At 38.9% G+C, this 19,059-nt stretch overlaps 1 protein-coding gene across 1 annotated transcript in view; it reads left to right on the plus strand.

The window, feature by feature from the left end:
- Nucleotides 1-19,059, plus strand: part of PARVA (parvin alpha) — a 67,111-nt gene that overhangs the window by 4,097 nt on the left and 43,955 nt on the right. The gene's annotated exons all lie outside the window — the stretch shown is intronic.

A 19,059-nucleotide genomic window follows, 5' to 3' on the forward strand; every position in this document is an offset into this window, starting at 1 on the left:
CAGAGTCGCTGGGGAAACCCAGCCAGATGGGCGGGGTATAAATTGAAGGAAGGTGAGGACAGGTGACCTCACCTAGGCCCGAAGTCACCCCCCACCAAAGCAGGCTCAAAGCTTCTCAGAGCTTTTCAAAATCATTTTTCTCAGCAGCTAAAAGGTATTAGCTAAGCATCAGAAACATTCCGCTTGCTGTAACTAAAAAGATTGCAACAAAGGTAGAGAACAGTCCATTGTTTCTCAGGCCTTTCTCATGCCTTCTGGCCTTGCTAAAGAACCACATTGCAACTTACTTTCTGTCCGGGAACCATGCCAGAACAAGAGATTGAAACATATCTGAACACTCTGAAACCCCTTTCCTGGGAAGGGTGCCAAGAGTCCCAATAGTCCCAAGACAGCTTTCTGTACATGCTCAGGAACCTCAACATGGGGCAGGACTCTGGAAGAAGGAGGAGAAAGGAGGAGGGATCTGGTCCGGGGTATATATGCTTGTGCACATGACTGTGAATTTCGTGCATGCTTTTAGTGACTTATCACACTTGCTCCTTCTACCAGTTCATGGATGGTAGAAATAAAACCTTTTTCTCCGAAACTATTCCTTGAGTGTCTGTTGACTCCCACTTCCCTTTCCCAGGCGCAATATTTTTCCCACCCGAGGGCAAAGCCTCATAAGGCTACATAAATAATAAATTATTATTATATTATTATTATAATTAGTTTTCATTGTTATTGAATAAGTGTTTTCCTGTTTGTTTTATAACATATATATTGGCCTTCATGCAGAAATATATCCAGCACAAATAATACTTTTCAGCTCTTGAAAATGCACTAGCTTTGTCTGCCATGTTGTGTGACACGTTTTCCCTCTTCCCAATCCAACTGCTTCTGGACAGGCCTTGCTTGCACTGTGTGACAATGAGTCACAGTGTACAACGGACAGGGTTTCACATAAAAGGTGGTTTCAGTGGCTGCGAAGACATTCAGGTTCAATATTTAGCACCCAATATTATTTGTCAGCAAAATAAGTTGTTGGCTTTTGTTTTATTTGTTTTTCCAAAAGTGCTGTCTGTATTGTATAGCCTCAAAGTTGGCCTGTGCTATCAACCAGTCATCTGTCAAAAAACAATGGCAGCAGACTAAGCACAGTATCAGATCCCCTGAGTATGTATGTGTAATATGCATGTAAACATAGGCCAAACTCCACTGGTCATCTCTGGGTAATTTTGTAATAAAGGTATCAGTGAACTTAGGTAATGGAGTTACTATGTGAATAGACTAATGCGTATGAAAAGGCATAGTAACTCATTCACGACATTAGATTAACACAGGCTCCATTCATGCAACAAGAGGGCATGAAATTATAAAGCCCATGATATTAGCAGTGATGGTTTCTGGCAGCTAGAAATACAGTAGTCTAAAAACCTCTTTTTGGTGCTAGAACCATTAGCAGAGAAGTCTTTGAGGTAATGGTAAGAGAGAATGAACACCTTCCTTTCCCCTTTTCTTGGCGTATTTCATTATCTTATATTATGGGTTTCCAGGGTGAGTAAAGCTGCATTGATTGTGCTCCTTCAGTTTTCCTGGGCTTGACTGACGGACATCAAAAATCCGCACCTTGTAATAACCTGCCTTAGAGAATCTTAACAATTGGACCCTGACATTCTAATAAATCTGTGATACATTCACCAAGGGAGAGCAAAGTTCAAAATTGCTTAAATTGGTGTAGGAGCAGATGGAAAACAGACAGTTTGGGCCCATGAATTTGATGGAGGGCAATTATGGTACAGTGTATGGTCTGAGTCAGCTTCCCAATTGATATGACTTCAATTGAAGTAATTTGCCCACTCTTCTCTTTGGCTTATTTGGTTTTGATGGTGCAAGAAAAACTAATCTTGCTCCAGCTTTGTAACATTCTTTTTCTCTATCTTTGGCCTTGTTGTTGTCTTGCTGCTGCAGTTGAAAAAGCTTGCATTTTGACCTATCCAAGACGTAAACCTGGGGTTGATTGATAGGATCTGTTCTGTAGGTTATGAAAAATATCGAATATTCAGAAGGCAGAATAACTTGGGTCTCTTATTTTCTTAACATTGCAACAATGGGTGGCACTTTTTTTTAAGGGGGAGGGTGGAATTGTAGCTTATGCTTGTTTACTCTTTGCTCTGGCAACTTATCTAAGTGTAATATACTTTAAGCACTTGCAGAAACCAGACCATTTCAGGTAATGGACCCTTGAATTATTTAAACAGTATTCAATATAAATGACAGTAGTAGAATTTGACTTGCATTGTGTATTTGGCAGAAATGAGGCTTACATTTTCACATCTGCTACTTTTTTTGTCATTTGGAGGCAGTCATGAGGAATGTTTTCTTTCCTCCCCTCATATACCTCTCTCTCTCTCTCTCTTTAAATGGCCTGATTTTTTATTTTTTTTTAATACTGGGTTGTATCCAAGGTAGCACTAAATTAAAGTCACATACTTTAGCAGTATACTTGTTGCACCGGCGCAAGGAAAAACCCAACTACATTAGCAAAGGTTGTTGTACAACAGATTGTGCAACAACAATCAGCTGTTGTGGGAAAATATCCACTAGGGCAACTGTTGCATTGGATTCCTTTCGTTGCGCAACCTTTAGATTCTGGCATCCACTTGCGTGTGGGCTCTTGCCCTAGCAGACAGAGAACATTGGATACAGCCCATAGTATCTGATGATGGGGGAGTGTTGCTGCCTTAGCAACCCTAACTGGCCCTAGTGAGGGAGAGGGTAGTGTTAAATCTGTGTTCCTATCACTAGACTCTACAAATTTCTAATTTCCCATTCCAAGGAAGTGTCAAACCCTTTTGTTCTGAATGTGATGAAGTCTGGAGAGAGTGGACTAGAGGTGGATTCTCACATTCTCCTTTCGGTCTGGTCATTGGGAAATGATATTCTATGAATATCTATACATATGGTGCTCACTGCAATTTGTCAGAAGGTCTGATTCCATATGACTCTCCACTGAATATTAAACACAGTTGTCTAATGGTTGTAGGAAAATGCCTGTGAAATCCCACCTTCCTTCCAAGTGCCCTAAATAGCATCCTAAGAAACTTCTCTCTTTGTCCTTGTCTTTCCTGCCAACCCTGGCTATTGAATTATAGTCGCAAGGCACAGGTATAGGTTTCATTTGAAAGGAGGACAAATTGAATTTGACAGATGCAGATAGAGCTGTCTCATGATTAAGACGCTGGTGAGATGCATGAGCTGCCTTTTCAGACAGAATGTGATTTTTAAAAATAGCTGTATGTGTAATTCTGCTGGCTTTTGATTTTCATTCTTTGGCATTGGCTGATCCATTTTTGAATGAGGACCTGTTTAATCCCTCTTGAGGTTTCACTAAGACTTATTTGTGGGAGACAGTTGCTTGAGCCATTCTGTTCATATTTTCCATAAATCTGCATAAGAGGCTTTAGGATTAGCGTAAGTAAATTCCTTGGAATGGAGCTTACTAAATTAGTCATGAATTAAATGGGCAAGCTGCCTTGTGTGAAAAAGTATGGGGTTTTGGTTTTTTTGGTAAATGTAGAAATGATTTTGTCTTCTTTCACGGTCATTGATTTAAAACCAGAATATAATGGCACAGAACATACTCAAGAAGTTGGAAATATCTTATGCAGAAAAAGTAAGATGCTGAGTATGCAAATGGATAGAAATTGCTTCATTATAAATTAAATATTTTTAAAATGTCATGCTAAAGCTCATTATAGGAATGGCTGAGAAAATTAGGGTGCAAACTTGTGATCATTGGGAGGGCCATATAATATTGCAGATGTCCCTCTCTGAGGTTTGCTGCTGACTTCCTTGATGACACCTCCACATCTCAGTACTGTACCCTGGAGATAAGACAAGGAAAGGGCTTGAGAATAGATCATGGAAGACCTTGGGATCAGCACAACCCAGAGTTCTCCTGTATTCTGCCAATGGAGGGGCCTTTCTTTTTAAATATCTGACCAAAGATTAACAGGACAAGGGGTGAGGGGTGGGGGTTGGATGAAATCCCTGTCACTCTACCTTTCATCCACCCTAGCTGGCATTGAAATAGATGCATCTGATTGGTTGGGGAGGTTCTTCATAGTCCTGACCTAATGCTGTGGAAGTTGCAAAGCATTTCTGAGGTACTCCTCAGTGTAAGTAGAGCTTATTTAAAAGGAAATAAAATCAAAATTTGGGTCTTGAGGAGTCCCCTTCCCTTCCTAAACCTCCTCTACAGGAATTTATTATTTTAAACCTTTTTTTTTTTTTACCTTTGGAGAAAGGGGTAGGACAATAGGGATGAATTGGCTGTGCTGTCCAAAGATGCTTGGGCATCACAGGAGATGGACAGAAACAAGTGCAGAGTGTCTCTACATATGCAATGCTGTATTGAATATGAATGTAAGGAACAGAGAAGGGACTGGGCTCTACTTTTGGGGGGTTCAGACCAGCCTCTACTGCTAAGGGGTTCTTCCCTATTCAAAGCAGGAATAGTCTGATATCAGTCTCGTTACAGGGAGTAGTGTGTGTGTATTGCTATAGCTATGGTGTGGGTGAGGGGGTATGTATAATGATTGCAAGTAGGTCTACTCATAAGTAATACCCACTTAGTTCAATGGGACTTGTTCCCAGATAAGTGCATAGGATTGAAGCCTTAGAGGAGAAGCAAGGAAAAAATAGATGAAGACCAGAATTGTTGCTCGAATAGCTCAGGAAGGCTTTTTGAAGTGTTTGCTATCTGGGCTTTGCATCAGTCAGAAAAATACATATCTGGAGAAGGCCCTGTCTCCCATTGCCACCTGATTTGCCTTAGAAGGTATGGGTGATTTGCCCAAAGTAAGGCTATACAATGTGCTTCATGGCTGAACTGGATTTTAAGTCTTCCTCATCTTATTCAGACATTCTCTCCGCTACATTGGGTCTCTGTTGGCAAATGGGATAGAAAGAAAATGTTTGGGGGGCTATTAACTTTTGTGGACTAACTTTTTAAGGTCAAATCAAAGCCTCTTAGCCTATTCAAGAAATAATTACAGTATAGCATTATTTAGACTAATTAGCCCCTTTTGTTAATTCATCTCTGTTAGATATATTCAGGTCAACAAATTAAAATAGCATTCTCCTAAGGATTTGTTTTATAGGCTATCTGGAGGTCTGGGAGTAATTTCTCTGATTATGGAAGGGAAATTATATTGCTCCTTAATTATGTGAAAATGATATATCTGCTTACAAATACATTCTGTTATGTTGCTAAAGTGCCAGAAAGTAAAAATAATTGGAAGAAGATAATCCACTAAGAGACCAGTCCTTGCATACTGCTGGACCATTTGGAGTGGCTGTGTTGAAGAGTTCTTTGCTGTAGCCCTTCAACAGGTGCTCTCTGTTAAGTCTGATTAAATATCTGATTCAATTACTGAGGATAAGTCCATTGTGATGGTCCCTCTATCTTAACTTCCTCCCAGCCTGCATTAGAAATTTTCAGAAGAGCTTTCAGCTTTTATAATTTCTTTATGTTGTATACTGCCTTGTTGTGTTTTTTTATGAAAGTGTGGTCCATAAATATTTAAATTATTAAATAAAACAAAACAAATTTACTTAAAAAAATTACACCCAGAAATAATTAAGCTATTGTAAGAATAATACACACTTTTAGTAAATAATATTATTCTGTTCCTTTTGATGTTTGTTTTGAATTCTTTTATGTGTATTTTTTATTGTAAGTTGCTTGGAGAAATTTAATTAGCAAACGACTAATATGTAATAAATAAAAAGAAAAGAACATGGAAAGCAACAACAAGATCCTGATGGGTTTTTTTTAAACTATTCATCTATTAAGATTTTGTCAAACAGTATGCATGTGAATGTTTACTCAGAAGTAGATTCCCATTATGGATTATAGCCATAGATTCTTGTGTATAGATTTAGGTAAAACTCGTCACTTATGAAAAACATTAAAACCTAAAGGCAATGCTGTTTAGGCTAACCCTTAAATTTTACAAATAAATAAAACTGCCAGGTTCCTTGTGTGTTGAAGTAAAGGGGAATTTGCTTCAGAGATTGTGGCCAAGACCACCTCAGCACCAACCCGGCCTGAAGCCAGACTGAATTGGATCCAGATAATAGGTAGCTTCCAGAAATTCCTGAGCTGAGTCACCACCACACACTTGAGCGCCATGCTTAAAGAATGTTGCTGGAACACGTTGCCCATAGGGTGATGACACACTATTCTCTCAGACTGCTGAATCAATGGCTGTGATTGCTACTTGACTGAATGTGAGGAAATTACTAGACAAATTGAGATTTAATCCAGATAAGACAGGGGTGTTCCTGATAAGTAGAGCTGCCAGTGGATATAATGATTCTGCCCATCTTGAATAGCATTGCGCTGCAGTCTGGGCTCTGCTTTGTTGTTGGCTGTTCATATTGCGGCTGTGACAGGAGCCCTTCTGTCCAGGTTAAGTGCATATATCAGCTGTGTTCATTTCTAGATAGTGTGAATCCGGCTACTAGTGATACATGCCTTACATACCTTACTTACATCAGGATTGAATTCCTGAATAATGTGGTACCTAGGATTGCTTTCGAAAAATGTTTAGAAACTTCAGTTGGTTTGGAATGCAGCAGCTAACAGTCTGACTGGAGCTGGTTTTCTAGAGCATTTGACTCCTCTTTTTCCAACAGCTTTACTGAGTCCTGGTCTATTTTGGGGCATGTTACTTTTAAAGCTCTAATTTAAAAGAGGACACCTTAAGGGCCATATATTCCACCAAAAGGCTTGGATGTCTATTAAAATCAATAGGGGAGGCATTCTTGCATGTCCAAATTGCAGTTGGTTGAGACCAATGAGATGACCATTTCTGGGGTTGCCCCATGGCTCCTGAACTGCCTGCTCCATGATGGGTTTTTAAAGACCCTTTGTTTCAACTTGGCACATCAAAGTAGTTGTTTGTCACTGACTCCCTGAATACGACCTTTTTGGATTGAAGCTCTGATCTGCTTTTTAATGATAATAGTTGTTTTAAATTTTGTTCTAAGTCACCTTGCAGTTCATTAGACAGAAAGGTGAGGTGATGTCTTTTCATAAATAAATAAATAAATAAGAAAGAAAGAAAGAGAAAGAAAGAAAGATGACTGTGGCCTCTTACTAGCAGATAGAAAACTAACCGAGTTTGATCTAGCTCAGCTGAATTGCTTTGCAGCTGTGACATGCATTCCCCAACATGCATCTAGCTCACTTGAAATTCACAAGCTTTACAAGCACTCACACCAGGTCTAATTTCTAGCACCCAAGCAGGCTTCGGAGAGACTCCTGTCTGAAACGCTAAAGAGTCATTGCCAGTTGGAGCAGACAGTACTGTGATGGATGGACTAATGCAGCGGTTCTCAACCTGTGGGTCCCCAGATGTTGTTGGACTACAACTCCCATCATCCCTGAGCTCTGGCCTTGCTAGCTAGGGATGGTGGGAGTTGTAGTCCAACAACATCTGGGGACCCACAGGTTGAGAACTGCTGGACTGATGGGTCTGACCTGGTATGAGGCAGGTTTCTATGTTCCTTTGTAACAGAGGTAGCAACAGTGTTGTGGAACTCCAGCTTCCCTTATTATCCCTGTACATTAGCCATGGTAGCTGGCGCTGATGAGAGTTGTAGTCCACGATTCAACTGAAGAGCACCACTTTGGCTACCCATTTCCTGTATGCAGGTCCGTCCCTCCCATTTACAGATTTTTATAATTTATTTCAACACATTTACATTATCTTAGAGTTTTCACTGAGATCTTGGTTTGTTATTTCAGTGATTATCAGTACTAAAAATAGGATTGTGCTAATACAGATAAGCAAAATATAGGCTGCTCACTGCATTTCCTGGGGACAGAGGGAAGTAGGCACTTGTTGTTTTCCATGTCATGGTCCATGCAGTTCCTTAAGTTGTCCCAAACAGTCTTTCATCATGTTCCAAACTGGCAAGAGAACCACACTTTGGATAGACATGGTATATATACCGTAATAATGTGGATTCTATTTTGTCTGAATCAACTCACTTTAGACATTTGAATTCCTAAAAACTTTTAATAATAATAATAATAATAATAATAATAATAATAATTTATACCCCGCCCATCTGGTTGGGTTTCCCCAGCCACTCTGGGTGGCTTCCAACAAAACACTAAAATACAATGACCTATTAAAAATTAAAAGCTTCCCTAAACAGGGCTGCCTTCAGATGTCTTCTAAAAGTTTGGTAGTTATTTTTCTCTTTGACATCTGGTGCCATTAGGCTACTATTCTGTATCCAGTTCAGTTGAAATCGGTGGGGCTCATAAATGTGCTCAGGTTTCATTATTACTGTGCATTTGAAAATGGCAAATATGTCTAATTATGTCCAGTAATTTTAAAAAAAACAGAAACTTAGTGGATACTTGACATTAAAAAACACAAAGTGCTTTTCTGTAGTTTGTTTAGAATATATGCCCTTAGGAAGTACTGCTATTGCCAGACAGATAGAGAAGCCTAACACTAGGAAAACGAATGAGCACCTAAAAGACGATTCATGTTTGTCAAGTGTTAAAAGAGTTATTGTCAAGCTATCTTGGATATTAATGTATATATATATCTGCGTTGTGGCTAATTCAGCTGTAGGCTTGGTTAGTAGTAGATGAAATTAAGGCAATATTGCGAATGGATTGATTCAACTGGGCAGGAAACTGATGAGTGTTGAAAAGGTACAATGAGATTTCAAAGGTAGAGACTGTTTTAATTCTCTCAATTGTACTGGGTGCCCAAAAGCTGAGGAAATTTGTTATTGAGGTTAATATGGTAAATTATATAGATTTAATTGGTGATTAAATTAAAAAAATATATTTGGATGCTTTTAAATTATTAGTTATCTCAACAATTTGTATTTTAATAAATATTTTGTTTTATCCTTTTTTAACCTTTTGTATATTAGTAGTAGTAGTAATTTGGTATATTTTAATGCAAATACATATTTTGGTTGACACAATACACAACATTGTATTAGTGTATATATTATTATTATTTCTGTGCTTGTTATGACTAGGATGGTCAATACAACAACTATAAATAAACATTTAATTCCACCCCCACCCCCGCCATCCCCTCTTGTTAGCTACTTTGGAAGAAACTAAACCAAGCATCTGAGCAAAGGATTAAAAAGCCTGTTGTGGACATAAACCATTCATTTATATCTAGGAAGTATTAAAATACTGAGAGTATCTTTGATTTTAATATTTTTCTCTAATCAGCTCAAGATTTTCATAAAGCATAATGGTTGATCTAAACCCAAGATGGTTCTGAAGCAGCCAGTAGGATTAGTGAAATATTGGCATAAAAAGCTCTAATGCTGGAAATGGATAAATGCTAAATAATTCAGATTATTCATAATGAGAATAATATTACAAGAATTGTAATAGCTGCTAGGCAAAAGTATAATTTGAGCTGCAGTATAATTGGAAATATTTTTTTAAATCATCAGATTCAAAAGGTAAATATCTTTTTTATGCAAATACATGGGCATGAAGGCTAGGAAGAGATCAGAGGACTGTCTTGCAACCTATTCTACAGGGTATATTGCCCAGCAGCCTTTGAGGCCTTAGCAATGACAGCCAATAATAGAGAGCATTTGTTTTTATATCTCTTGGGCCAAACAGGACACCAAGGGCTACAGCCCATAAGAAATTGGTCAAATCTCTCCTGGCGCAGTGCAGTTGGGGAAGCACTACTTGCACACATAGTTCTTATTCTAAAAACCTGACGATAATTTTACCAGTAATTCACTTCCAAGGAGCAGTGTTGCCATAAAGGGGTTTTGTTGTTGTTTAAAAATGAAGGTTGCTTCCCAACCACAGTTAAACAATGTTCTTGACTGGCATGCTACCAGATTTAAGTTCTTATAGATCAGGCATAGGCAAACTCGGCCCTCCAGATGTTTTGGGACTACAACTACTAGCTAACAGGACCAGTGGTCAGGGATGATGGGAATTGTAGTCTCAAAACATCTGGAGGGCTGAGTTTGCCTATGCCTGTTATAGATCCATTCTGATGCTACAAGGTCATATTTTATTTTAATCTACCTACAAGAGTCTTTGCAATTTTTGAAAAGTTTTTATTGCACGGAGCGTTTCATGCCATTGGTGCAATCTTATGGATGTTTACTCAGAAGTAAGCCCCACTGAGTTCATACAAACGGGTGCACTGTGTGTCTTCAGTTTCAAAAATGTTAAATTTTTTTATTACCACTGATGTTTAATAGGTTTTTATATTTTAGTGTTCCGTTGGAAGCCGCCCAGAGTGGCTGGGGAAACCCAGCCAGATGGGTGGGGTCTAAATAATAAATTATTATTATTATTATTATTATTATTATTATTATTATTATTGCTTTAATACTGTTGTAAATCAAATGTGTCATTGAATGGAACCAGTTTTCACATAATCATTCCCCACCTTTAACAATTTTTCTAAGTCTTTGTAAATACATAAATTACCTTTTAAAACTCCAGACTTGAAACTACTGTTCGGTTTGCTAAGTGCCAGTAACAATTTGTTTAAACTTGTTTGCTTGACATATCCTGTTCTGAGATGGATTTTCTAGTTCAAGATTTATAAGCTGCAGGTGCTCTGCAGAGCACAAGGTGGCTCCAGTAACCAGAGCACAAGGAGCGTCTTGGTGGATTGGAGTAGTAGGGGGAACAGATTGCATAGGAAATGATTAGATATGTGTGTCGTCATGGAAAGAGTAGGGTGGTGGTGGTTGTTGTTTTTACAATGTTCATTTGGTTTCTTTGGAAATGTAATACATAAGATGTCTTAAATGGGATCAAGATTTTTTTCCTTTCAGTTTTACATATTTCTGTAGTTTGCTATATAATTGCTTATCTGCACTTTGTGCTTGAGTTTTTAGGCTGCATTGTTTTTAGCTGGTTGGTATTTTAAATTTAATTGTTAGCATCTTTGACAATCCAGTGTGTTTTGGGGAAGGTAGGTTCCTTGCCTCCATTTGTTGTTGCTGTTAAACAAAATAAGCCAAAAATAAAGAACATTAAGTAGTTCTGTTACAGCAGGTTGAAAGCAGCACTAAGGCTGGACATTATCATGGAAATTGTTGTTTAAAAACATTTTAAAAAATACCCATTTCCCCACAAACATGTTAGGCTGATTTGTGTTACTATGGACCAAATTTTCTCAATCCTTTTGGATATAGTAGGAGAAATGCTCCTCACCCCCAATTTTTAGCTATTATATTAGCAAATTAAAAAATTGTCCAGTAGCACCTTAGAGACCAACTAAGTTTGTTCTGGGTATAAGCTTTCGTGTGCATGCACACTTCTTCAGATACCAAAAAAACCCCATTTAAAAAAAAAATTTCGACTGCGTCAGACCAACACGGCCACCTACCTGATATTAGTAGCAGTTATCAAGTTGAACATTATTTCTTGATCGTTTTCCGAACTAACATCTTTTAGATAACCAAGCAGAAATACTTTAAGTCCCAAGGGCATATTATATCCTAATATATGAGAGATATTAGCCTGAACAGATTTCCAGATTATTTCAGTGACTTCATTTGAGGCTTCTAAGTCCCTTACCACCTCCATTCTTACTCATATGTAGCCCATGCAACTCCATGAGTTGAAGGTTCTTACAAGTAACTTGGTAGGGAGACTTAAGTTAATAAGGATGCAAAGGCCTATGGATGCTTAGTAAGATTCCCCACTATGTTTACTAGAACTTCTCTCAGATAAGTGTTTATATTCTAAGGCTCAGTACTAAGTCAAGCGTTCCTGAGAGTAAATCCCACAGAATTCAGTGGGGCTTATAGTGAATATACATTGATATAGTTACGCTGTCAATATGAATTTACAATAAGCATCTGTTTTACAATTGAGGCATATTCAAGAATTAGTTCAAGGGAAGAATTGGGGCTGTTACCAATCCATCTCATGCTCTAAAACGAACAGATGTTGTAAACTAAGACTGCTGTTACATGACAGGCAAATGAAGTCAGGAAAGATTCTTCCGTCTAACTTACTGTGTGCCTTTCGATCCTCAAGGTGTAACCTTGAGCAAAGTAAGCACCAAAAAGCAAAGTTTGGGCATATGGAGCCTAAGACCATATAACACTGGTCCTGAAAGACCTACATTGGCTCCCAGTACGTTTCCAAGCATAATTCAAAGTGTTGGTGCTGACCTTTAAAGCCCTAAACGGCCTCGGTCCAGTATACCTGAAGGAGCGTCTCCACCCCCATTGTTCTGCCCAGGCACTGAGGTCCAGTGCCGAGGGCCTTCTGGCAGTTTCCTTGCTGCGAGAAGCAAAGCTACAGGGAACCAGGCAGAGGGCCTTCTCAGTAGTGGCACCTGCCCTGTGGAACGCCCTCCCATCAGATGTCAAGGAAATAAACAACTATCTGACTTTTAGAAGACATCTGAAAGCAGCCCTCTTTAGGGAAGTTTTTAATGTTTGATGTTTTCTCATGTTTTTAATATTCTGTTGAGCGTGGCTGGGGAAACCCAGCCAGAAGGGCAGGGTATAAGTAATAAATTATTATTATTATTACTATTACTACTACTACTACTACTACTACTACTACTACTACTAAGTTGTAAGTATGACCAGAAAGCAGTCAGTAGAACCTCTGCTTATATGGTACATAGGTGAAGGCAGGAGTCTTAATTTACAGTGTCATGCTGGAAAGGGCCTTAAATCTTTTATTTAATCAGGTGGCTAATTCACGGTGGCACTCTAGCTATAGAATATCCTCCCCAGATTAACCACGCACCTTATTTATAGGCTTCATGTGCCACATGAAGACGTTTTTATTTTCCCAGGTTTTAAAAATCTGTGTTAATATAAAAAATGAATGTCATCCCACCGATAATATACTGCACGTTTTTGTTATGTGTGAATTTGTTTTTAAGTCTCCACTTGTAATGTTTATACTGCAATTGTTTTTAATGACCTTTTCAGTATTTTACTATTTTATCTTTATCAGCTGCCCAGAAAACTGGGCAGCCACCATAAATCCTGTAAATAAATAAGTAAAGCTAAAGGTAATTTGATTCTAGAAAAGGAAATGTAAGTCAAATCATTGTATTAGCTTAATTAAGCATGTGCTTGCTTGAACTTGAACAGTACCAGACTCTTCTCTGCTTTGGCTTTTGGGATGCTAAAAAACTCTTGCCTCAGGAGGAAGGTGTTGAGAACACACAATTCTGACAACCGCTGTTCTAGACATAGCAATTGCATCACATCTCATGGCTGGCAATATTACCCACACCAGCCTTCTCCAATGTGGTGTCCTCCAGATGTTTTGGATTACAACTCCCTTTGGACCAAAATACTGTATATTAATGGATATCAATGTGATTTTAAAATTTGTGTTTCTGTTAATCAATATATTTTCAAAAGTTCTTTCTTTACAAACACATTAATACAACTAAAGCACAACCAAAATTGAATTAAAAATAAGAGAATATATCTTTTCCTTTATAAAATAGGTATTTATTTTCTCAAAAATCAGTTAATGAGGAGATACAACAAATATGAAGGAAACTTGGTTTCAGCATCTTCCCTCGAGTATGAACTGACTGATTGTCTATTTGAAAATCAGGGATGCACCACTTCATTCTTGCAGTTTTAAACATGTGCTTGACCAAATGGAAAAACAAATGGCAGTTTCCTAACAACTGTTCTATCTAACAACTGTCCTAATCCTGAAGAGAACCTCAGCACATCTGCTCTCTGTCTTTCAATTGTTCAGTATTGAACATAGAACGCTGCATTGATCTGGATTGAAATGCTACACAAATGGGAAGATAATCTTAAAAAAAAGAAAAGAAAAAGAACAGTGGAGAGTCTTCTAAAGGGTTTATAGATTTTGTTAACTCAATTAGTTTTAAGTTTGTAAAAATGAAAACAAACATAACAAGCTGGTTAACTCAGTTCTTTGAACTGCCTTTTAGAGTAAATTTCCTTCCAAAATTGTTTAAAAGGAAATTTACTGGTTTTTTCATACTTTTCCCTGTAGACTGTCGACAGTACTTCTTATGGGCCTTTGTTCATCAGAATCTCAAACCACTCAAGAGCGCCATCTTAGTACTGTTGTTTCCGTTTTAAAATGAAAGAATATGTGGGAGCTTCCTGCAGCCAATCAGAAGCCGTGTTTTGGTTTTCGAACATTTTGGAAGTCGAATGGACTTCCGGGACGGATTCCGTTCGACTTCCAAGGTATGACTGTACTTTCAAGTAACGTGTGTCTAATGGCCCACTGCACCAGTGCATAGCTGATGCAGAATGCAGTTTCCCCAGCTCTTTTGAACACTAGGGAAACATGATCTCACAGAAGCCAACCAGATGCCTGTGGGAAGCATGCAAGCAAGACCTCTTGCAGTTTCCAGCAACTGGTATTCAGAAGCATGCTGCCTCTGACAGCGTATGTAGTACCCATTGGCAGCCTATCCTCTGTGAATTTGTCATGTCTCTTAAGCAGAGCAGCTAGAAAGGATCATATAACTCCAGGCCTTAAAACATTGGCTGCCTGTGAGCTACTGGGCCCAGTTCAAGGTACTGGTGGCACATGCTGTACAAAGTCCTAAACATTTCAAGACCCAAGTACTTAAAGGAGCAGCTTTCCCACAAACCTGTGCTTTGAGAACAGGGATGTTCTGTGCCTGATTCTACCAATGGGCATGTGCAGTGACTTGAGACAGGGCCTCCCTGGTAGTAGCACCAGGACCGTGGTATTTCTTCTCTGGGGAGATGTGATTGTCACCTATGCTATTTAGTTTCATATATCAATTAGTGGATATCTGTGTTGTTTCTCAGGGGTTTTGTGTCATGATTTTTGTCCTGGGTCTTGTTACTGTTGCATACCGTTATTATGTTGCTGCTTTTATAAAAGGTTTTAATTATTGTGTACATTTGCTGTATTTGTTCTTATGTTCATCACCCTGAGTTCTGTCACGAGGAAGGGTGGTAAATAAAAACCCCCAATGTGATTTGGATTAACATAGAGCGAAATTGCATTGCCACGTTTATAACTTAGTATTCCTCTGTAAGATTCTTGCATTTCATTATAAATATAAAAGCCTAATAATGTCTGCTGTATGGTATTAAATGTTTAATAATGGGACTATATTGGGTAGTTATTATAGGAAGATACAGGGAGAGGGGGGGCAGAGAGAAAGAGAGAGAGAACTTTACATGATATGTAATGTTGTGAGATTTGAAAAGATTCTGGCAAGTTCTTACATCTGTCTTCTCAGTATTTATTAGCATTTGTGGTTGAGAAATGAAAACATGAAAATATGTCTTCAAAAACATTTTTATGTTTTCATGAATAATGAAGAAAATACAATTAATCAAATATGGGCTGGTATTTTTCTAAATCTGGAAGTACAGCACGAGAAATCTGGGTTGAAGAGGGTTCTTAATATTAACTTTATTTTAATTAGCTGGCTTCCATCTGGACTGTGTAAGCTTTGAATGAAGCCTTATGGAGGATAATACATAATCTGCCATTTTGTCAAAGGAATTAATACTGCAGATTAAAGATCAATGTTCTTTTCAGAATTTAGGTGCATAACATCTGAAGGCAAGGCACAGCAAGGGCACTGGCAAATTGACTAACCCCTAGATGACTGGAATGCAGGCTAAACTTCAGCTTTCCTCTCAGTCTTTTGCTTAAATAATAAATCCAAAGCATTTAAATTAATCTGATGGTGTAGATGAATGTTGTGTTACTGAGACTGGGAAAAACATGAGGAAGTGTCCTCCCTTCACAGTTCATTTTTAAGGTTCTAGGCTTAGACAGGCATACAAGTAAGCGTCATTGAACACAGTAGATCATACTTTTGAACAAACATGCATAGGATTACAATGTTAGTGTGACAAATTCTGATTTTTACTGATCACATTAGGCAGAATAATTACTTGATTTAGGAAAGGCCAGCGAGGAGCAGCAGCATTGTGGTCACAGCCACCTGGCTGTTATGAAACTATTGTAGTAGTAGTAGTAGTAGTAGTAGTAGTAGTAGTAATACTTTTTTGTGAACCAGGATGGTATGAGATTGGGGCAATAAGGTAAAAAGGTAAAGGACCCCTGGACGGTTAAGTCCAGTCAAAGGCGACTATGGAGTTGCGGCTCTCATCTTGCTTTCAGGCCGAGGGAGCCAGCGTTTGTCCACAAGACATCTTTCCGGGTCATGTGGCCAGCATGACTAAACTGTTTTTGGCGCAGTGGAACACCATGACGGAAACCAGAGCACACGGAAGCGCTGTTTACCTTCCCACCGCAGCGGTATCTATTTATCTACTTGCACTGGCATGCTTTTGAATTGCTTGGTTGGCAGGAACTGGGACAGAGCAACAGGAGCTCACCCCATCACAGGGGTTCAGACCGCCAACCTTGTGATCGGCAAGCCCGAAAGGCTCAGTGGTTTAGACCACAGCGCCACCTGCACCAGTTGGGGCAATGCAGGTATACTGGCAGGTACACTCTCTTTAGTGTGTCCACACCACCTTAAACTTGCTGCTGCCCCCCATTCCCCCCCCCATGAGCTCATTCTCAGTGAAGATGAGAAGAATCCTGTTGCATCAGACCAAAGGCCCACCTATTCCAGTATCTATGGTGACTAATATATGTATGGAAATCCTACAAGTAGGAAATGAATGCAGTAGCCCTGTCCCCCTATTGCACTCCAGCAACCGATATTAAGTGGCATATCACCAATGAATCTTGACATTCCAAATAGCCACAAGTGCTAGTAGCCAATAATAAATAGGTCCAGTTCATTAAGACAAATCTTGGCTTACCAAGAAATGAGCAAAATGTGCAGGTTCTTGGATCTAGGTTTGTGGCTGCAGCACCCCTGTTCTGGTCCTGCTGCCACTGCTACCTGAAGGTGCTTTGGCTTAGCATCTCCTTAAACCTGGGATTGTAGTTTGTCTCAGTCCAGACACTATGACCCTAAAGGATGAAGGCAAACGGGGCTATCGACTAATTCCCCATGAATTTGGCTAATGGAATTGAACACATCTTCTGGGCAGGCAGCCCTATAAATTAATTATGAATTGCCTGATGAAATGTTTCCTTTCATCTTACTTGAGTTTCCTTTCAGTTGTGTATTGAATGATCTTAAGTTTTAGTATTCTCAGAGAAGGAGGAAAAAAATGTGTCTGTATCTGTGTCCCACACAGCACATACAATTTTATAAATCTAACATATCACCCATTAGTTGCCCTTTTTCCCAGTCTGAAAAGCCCAATATATACTTCCTTTTACAACAAAAAAACCTGGTTATATTTGTTGACCTCTGTACATTTTTTAGCATTTGAGATGGGTGACCAGAACTTTGCACACTGTAAAAGTGGGGTTTGTATGTTATAGCCCTAGCAGTTTTGTTTTTGACATTTCCCCTATATATTTGAAAATGTGCTTCCATGAATAATATTGTGAGAGAACGGAAAACTGTAGCCCTACTGGGTGATTTCTATATAATATGTGATGACCCTGTACTTTTGTGATGGGTTTCTAGGTACATTTGTTCAGATATTGACCTAGTTAGTCCAGAACTAGGGCTAGTCCTGCTTGTCTATAATCCAAGATCCTCAAAACTGCCACGTGAAAATTGGTTATCTTGGTATGAGAGGCTACAGAACTGTAGAGCGGTCACAGTAGCTTGATGCTGTAAAAAAAGAAAAAGGAAGAATGGGGACACAATCTGGCAGCTAGTTCTGGCAGAACAGTTTACGCTTCAAAAAGATTTGCAAGAGGGATACGGTTACGCACGACAATATATTTGAAACTTGGCTTCTGTTCTTCACTTGTATCAGTAAGGGAAGTTTGCAAACTGCCCCTTCAGCAGCATATGCCTCTTTCTGAAGTGACATCCTTCAGACATGTCACTTATAACATAACATGGCTAATTGTTATTTACATATCCAAGAAACTGCAGACCACTAGCCAGTGCTGTAGTGCAGTGGTAGAACATCTGCCTTGGTCCCAAATTCAATTCTTTGCATCTCGGATGGACCCAGTTTGAAACCCCGGAAACTGGCAGTCAGTGTTAATAGTGTTGAACTAGATGAAGCGGCTTACTCAGTATAAGGTAGTTTCTTATGTTCCTATTGTTTGTGTTTTTATTGCTTGTCTTTGTAGCCTAAAATTTACACACACACACACACACACACACAATGTAGCATTGTTCTGAGCTACCTTTACAACTACTGCTGAATGGTTAAGCTATTTTTAAGGCTTCATCTTTCTTGACATAGTGTGAAGAGCAAAACATTCACTAGAAAGAGGATATTGTTTTTTGAGTGGTACAGCTGATATTAAAAAAGAGATGCATCTGCTGTTGAGGTCTCAACAGCACTTTGGAAAACTAATATAAGACATACTTGAACGTGCACATGTAAAAACCTGTCATGCTTATGAGTGCTGAGTCGAATGCAACTTTTTTATTTTTGGTATGTGTGTTCTGTGGAAGAATATCCATCAAAAACCTTTGCTTTGGTATGAAGCATGGACTGGGGTTTAGATTCCTGTTAACTTTATCTATGTTGCAAAATTCATGTGGCTTTTGTGTTTCGATACAACATTTTTACAGACATTCTTGTCAAAACATTGCAGTGAAACCTGTCCTGGGCTGCATTTTATAACTTGATCTTTCAGATAAGGGGAATTACTGCAGTCATCCTCACAAAGCCAATCCTTTCCCATATATGGCTCAGAGTTCCCTTTGAGACATAGAAGCCAATCCTGACTGGCTAATAGGTGATAGTTCCAAAAATAAAGTAAAACTGTAGAGAAAGTTAATAGTTCTACTTTAAGAAACACCCGGTAGTCTCTGTTATACTCGTGCAGTTTTAGTGGATTTGCATATATTGCCCTCCCCTTTTAAACTGTACAGTGAAAGTAACATTCCAAGAACTCAGAGACAGGAGTGTCCTTCAAGCATTATTCTCCATGCAGCCATAATGGGGCACCCCACCTCCCCCTTGCCATCCATTTGTTGGGCCTGAATTCTGAAGAGGGAA

The sequence above is a fragment of the Podarcis filfolensis genome, assembly GCF_964270895.1.
Source record: "Podarcis filfolensis genome assembly, chromosome: 1".
NCBI lineage: Eukaryota > Metazoa > Chordata > Lepidosauria > Squamata > Lacertidae > Podarcis > Podarcis filfolensis.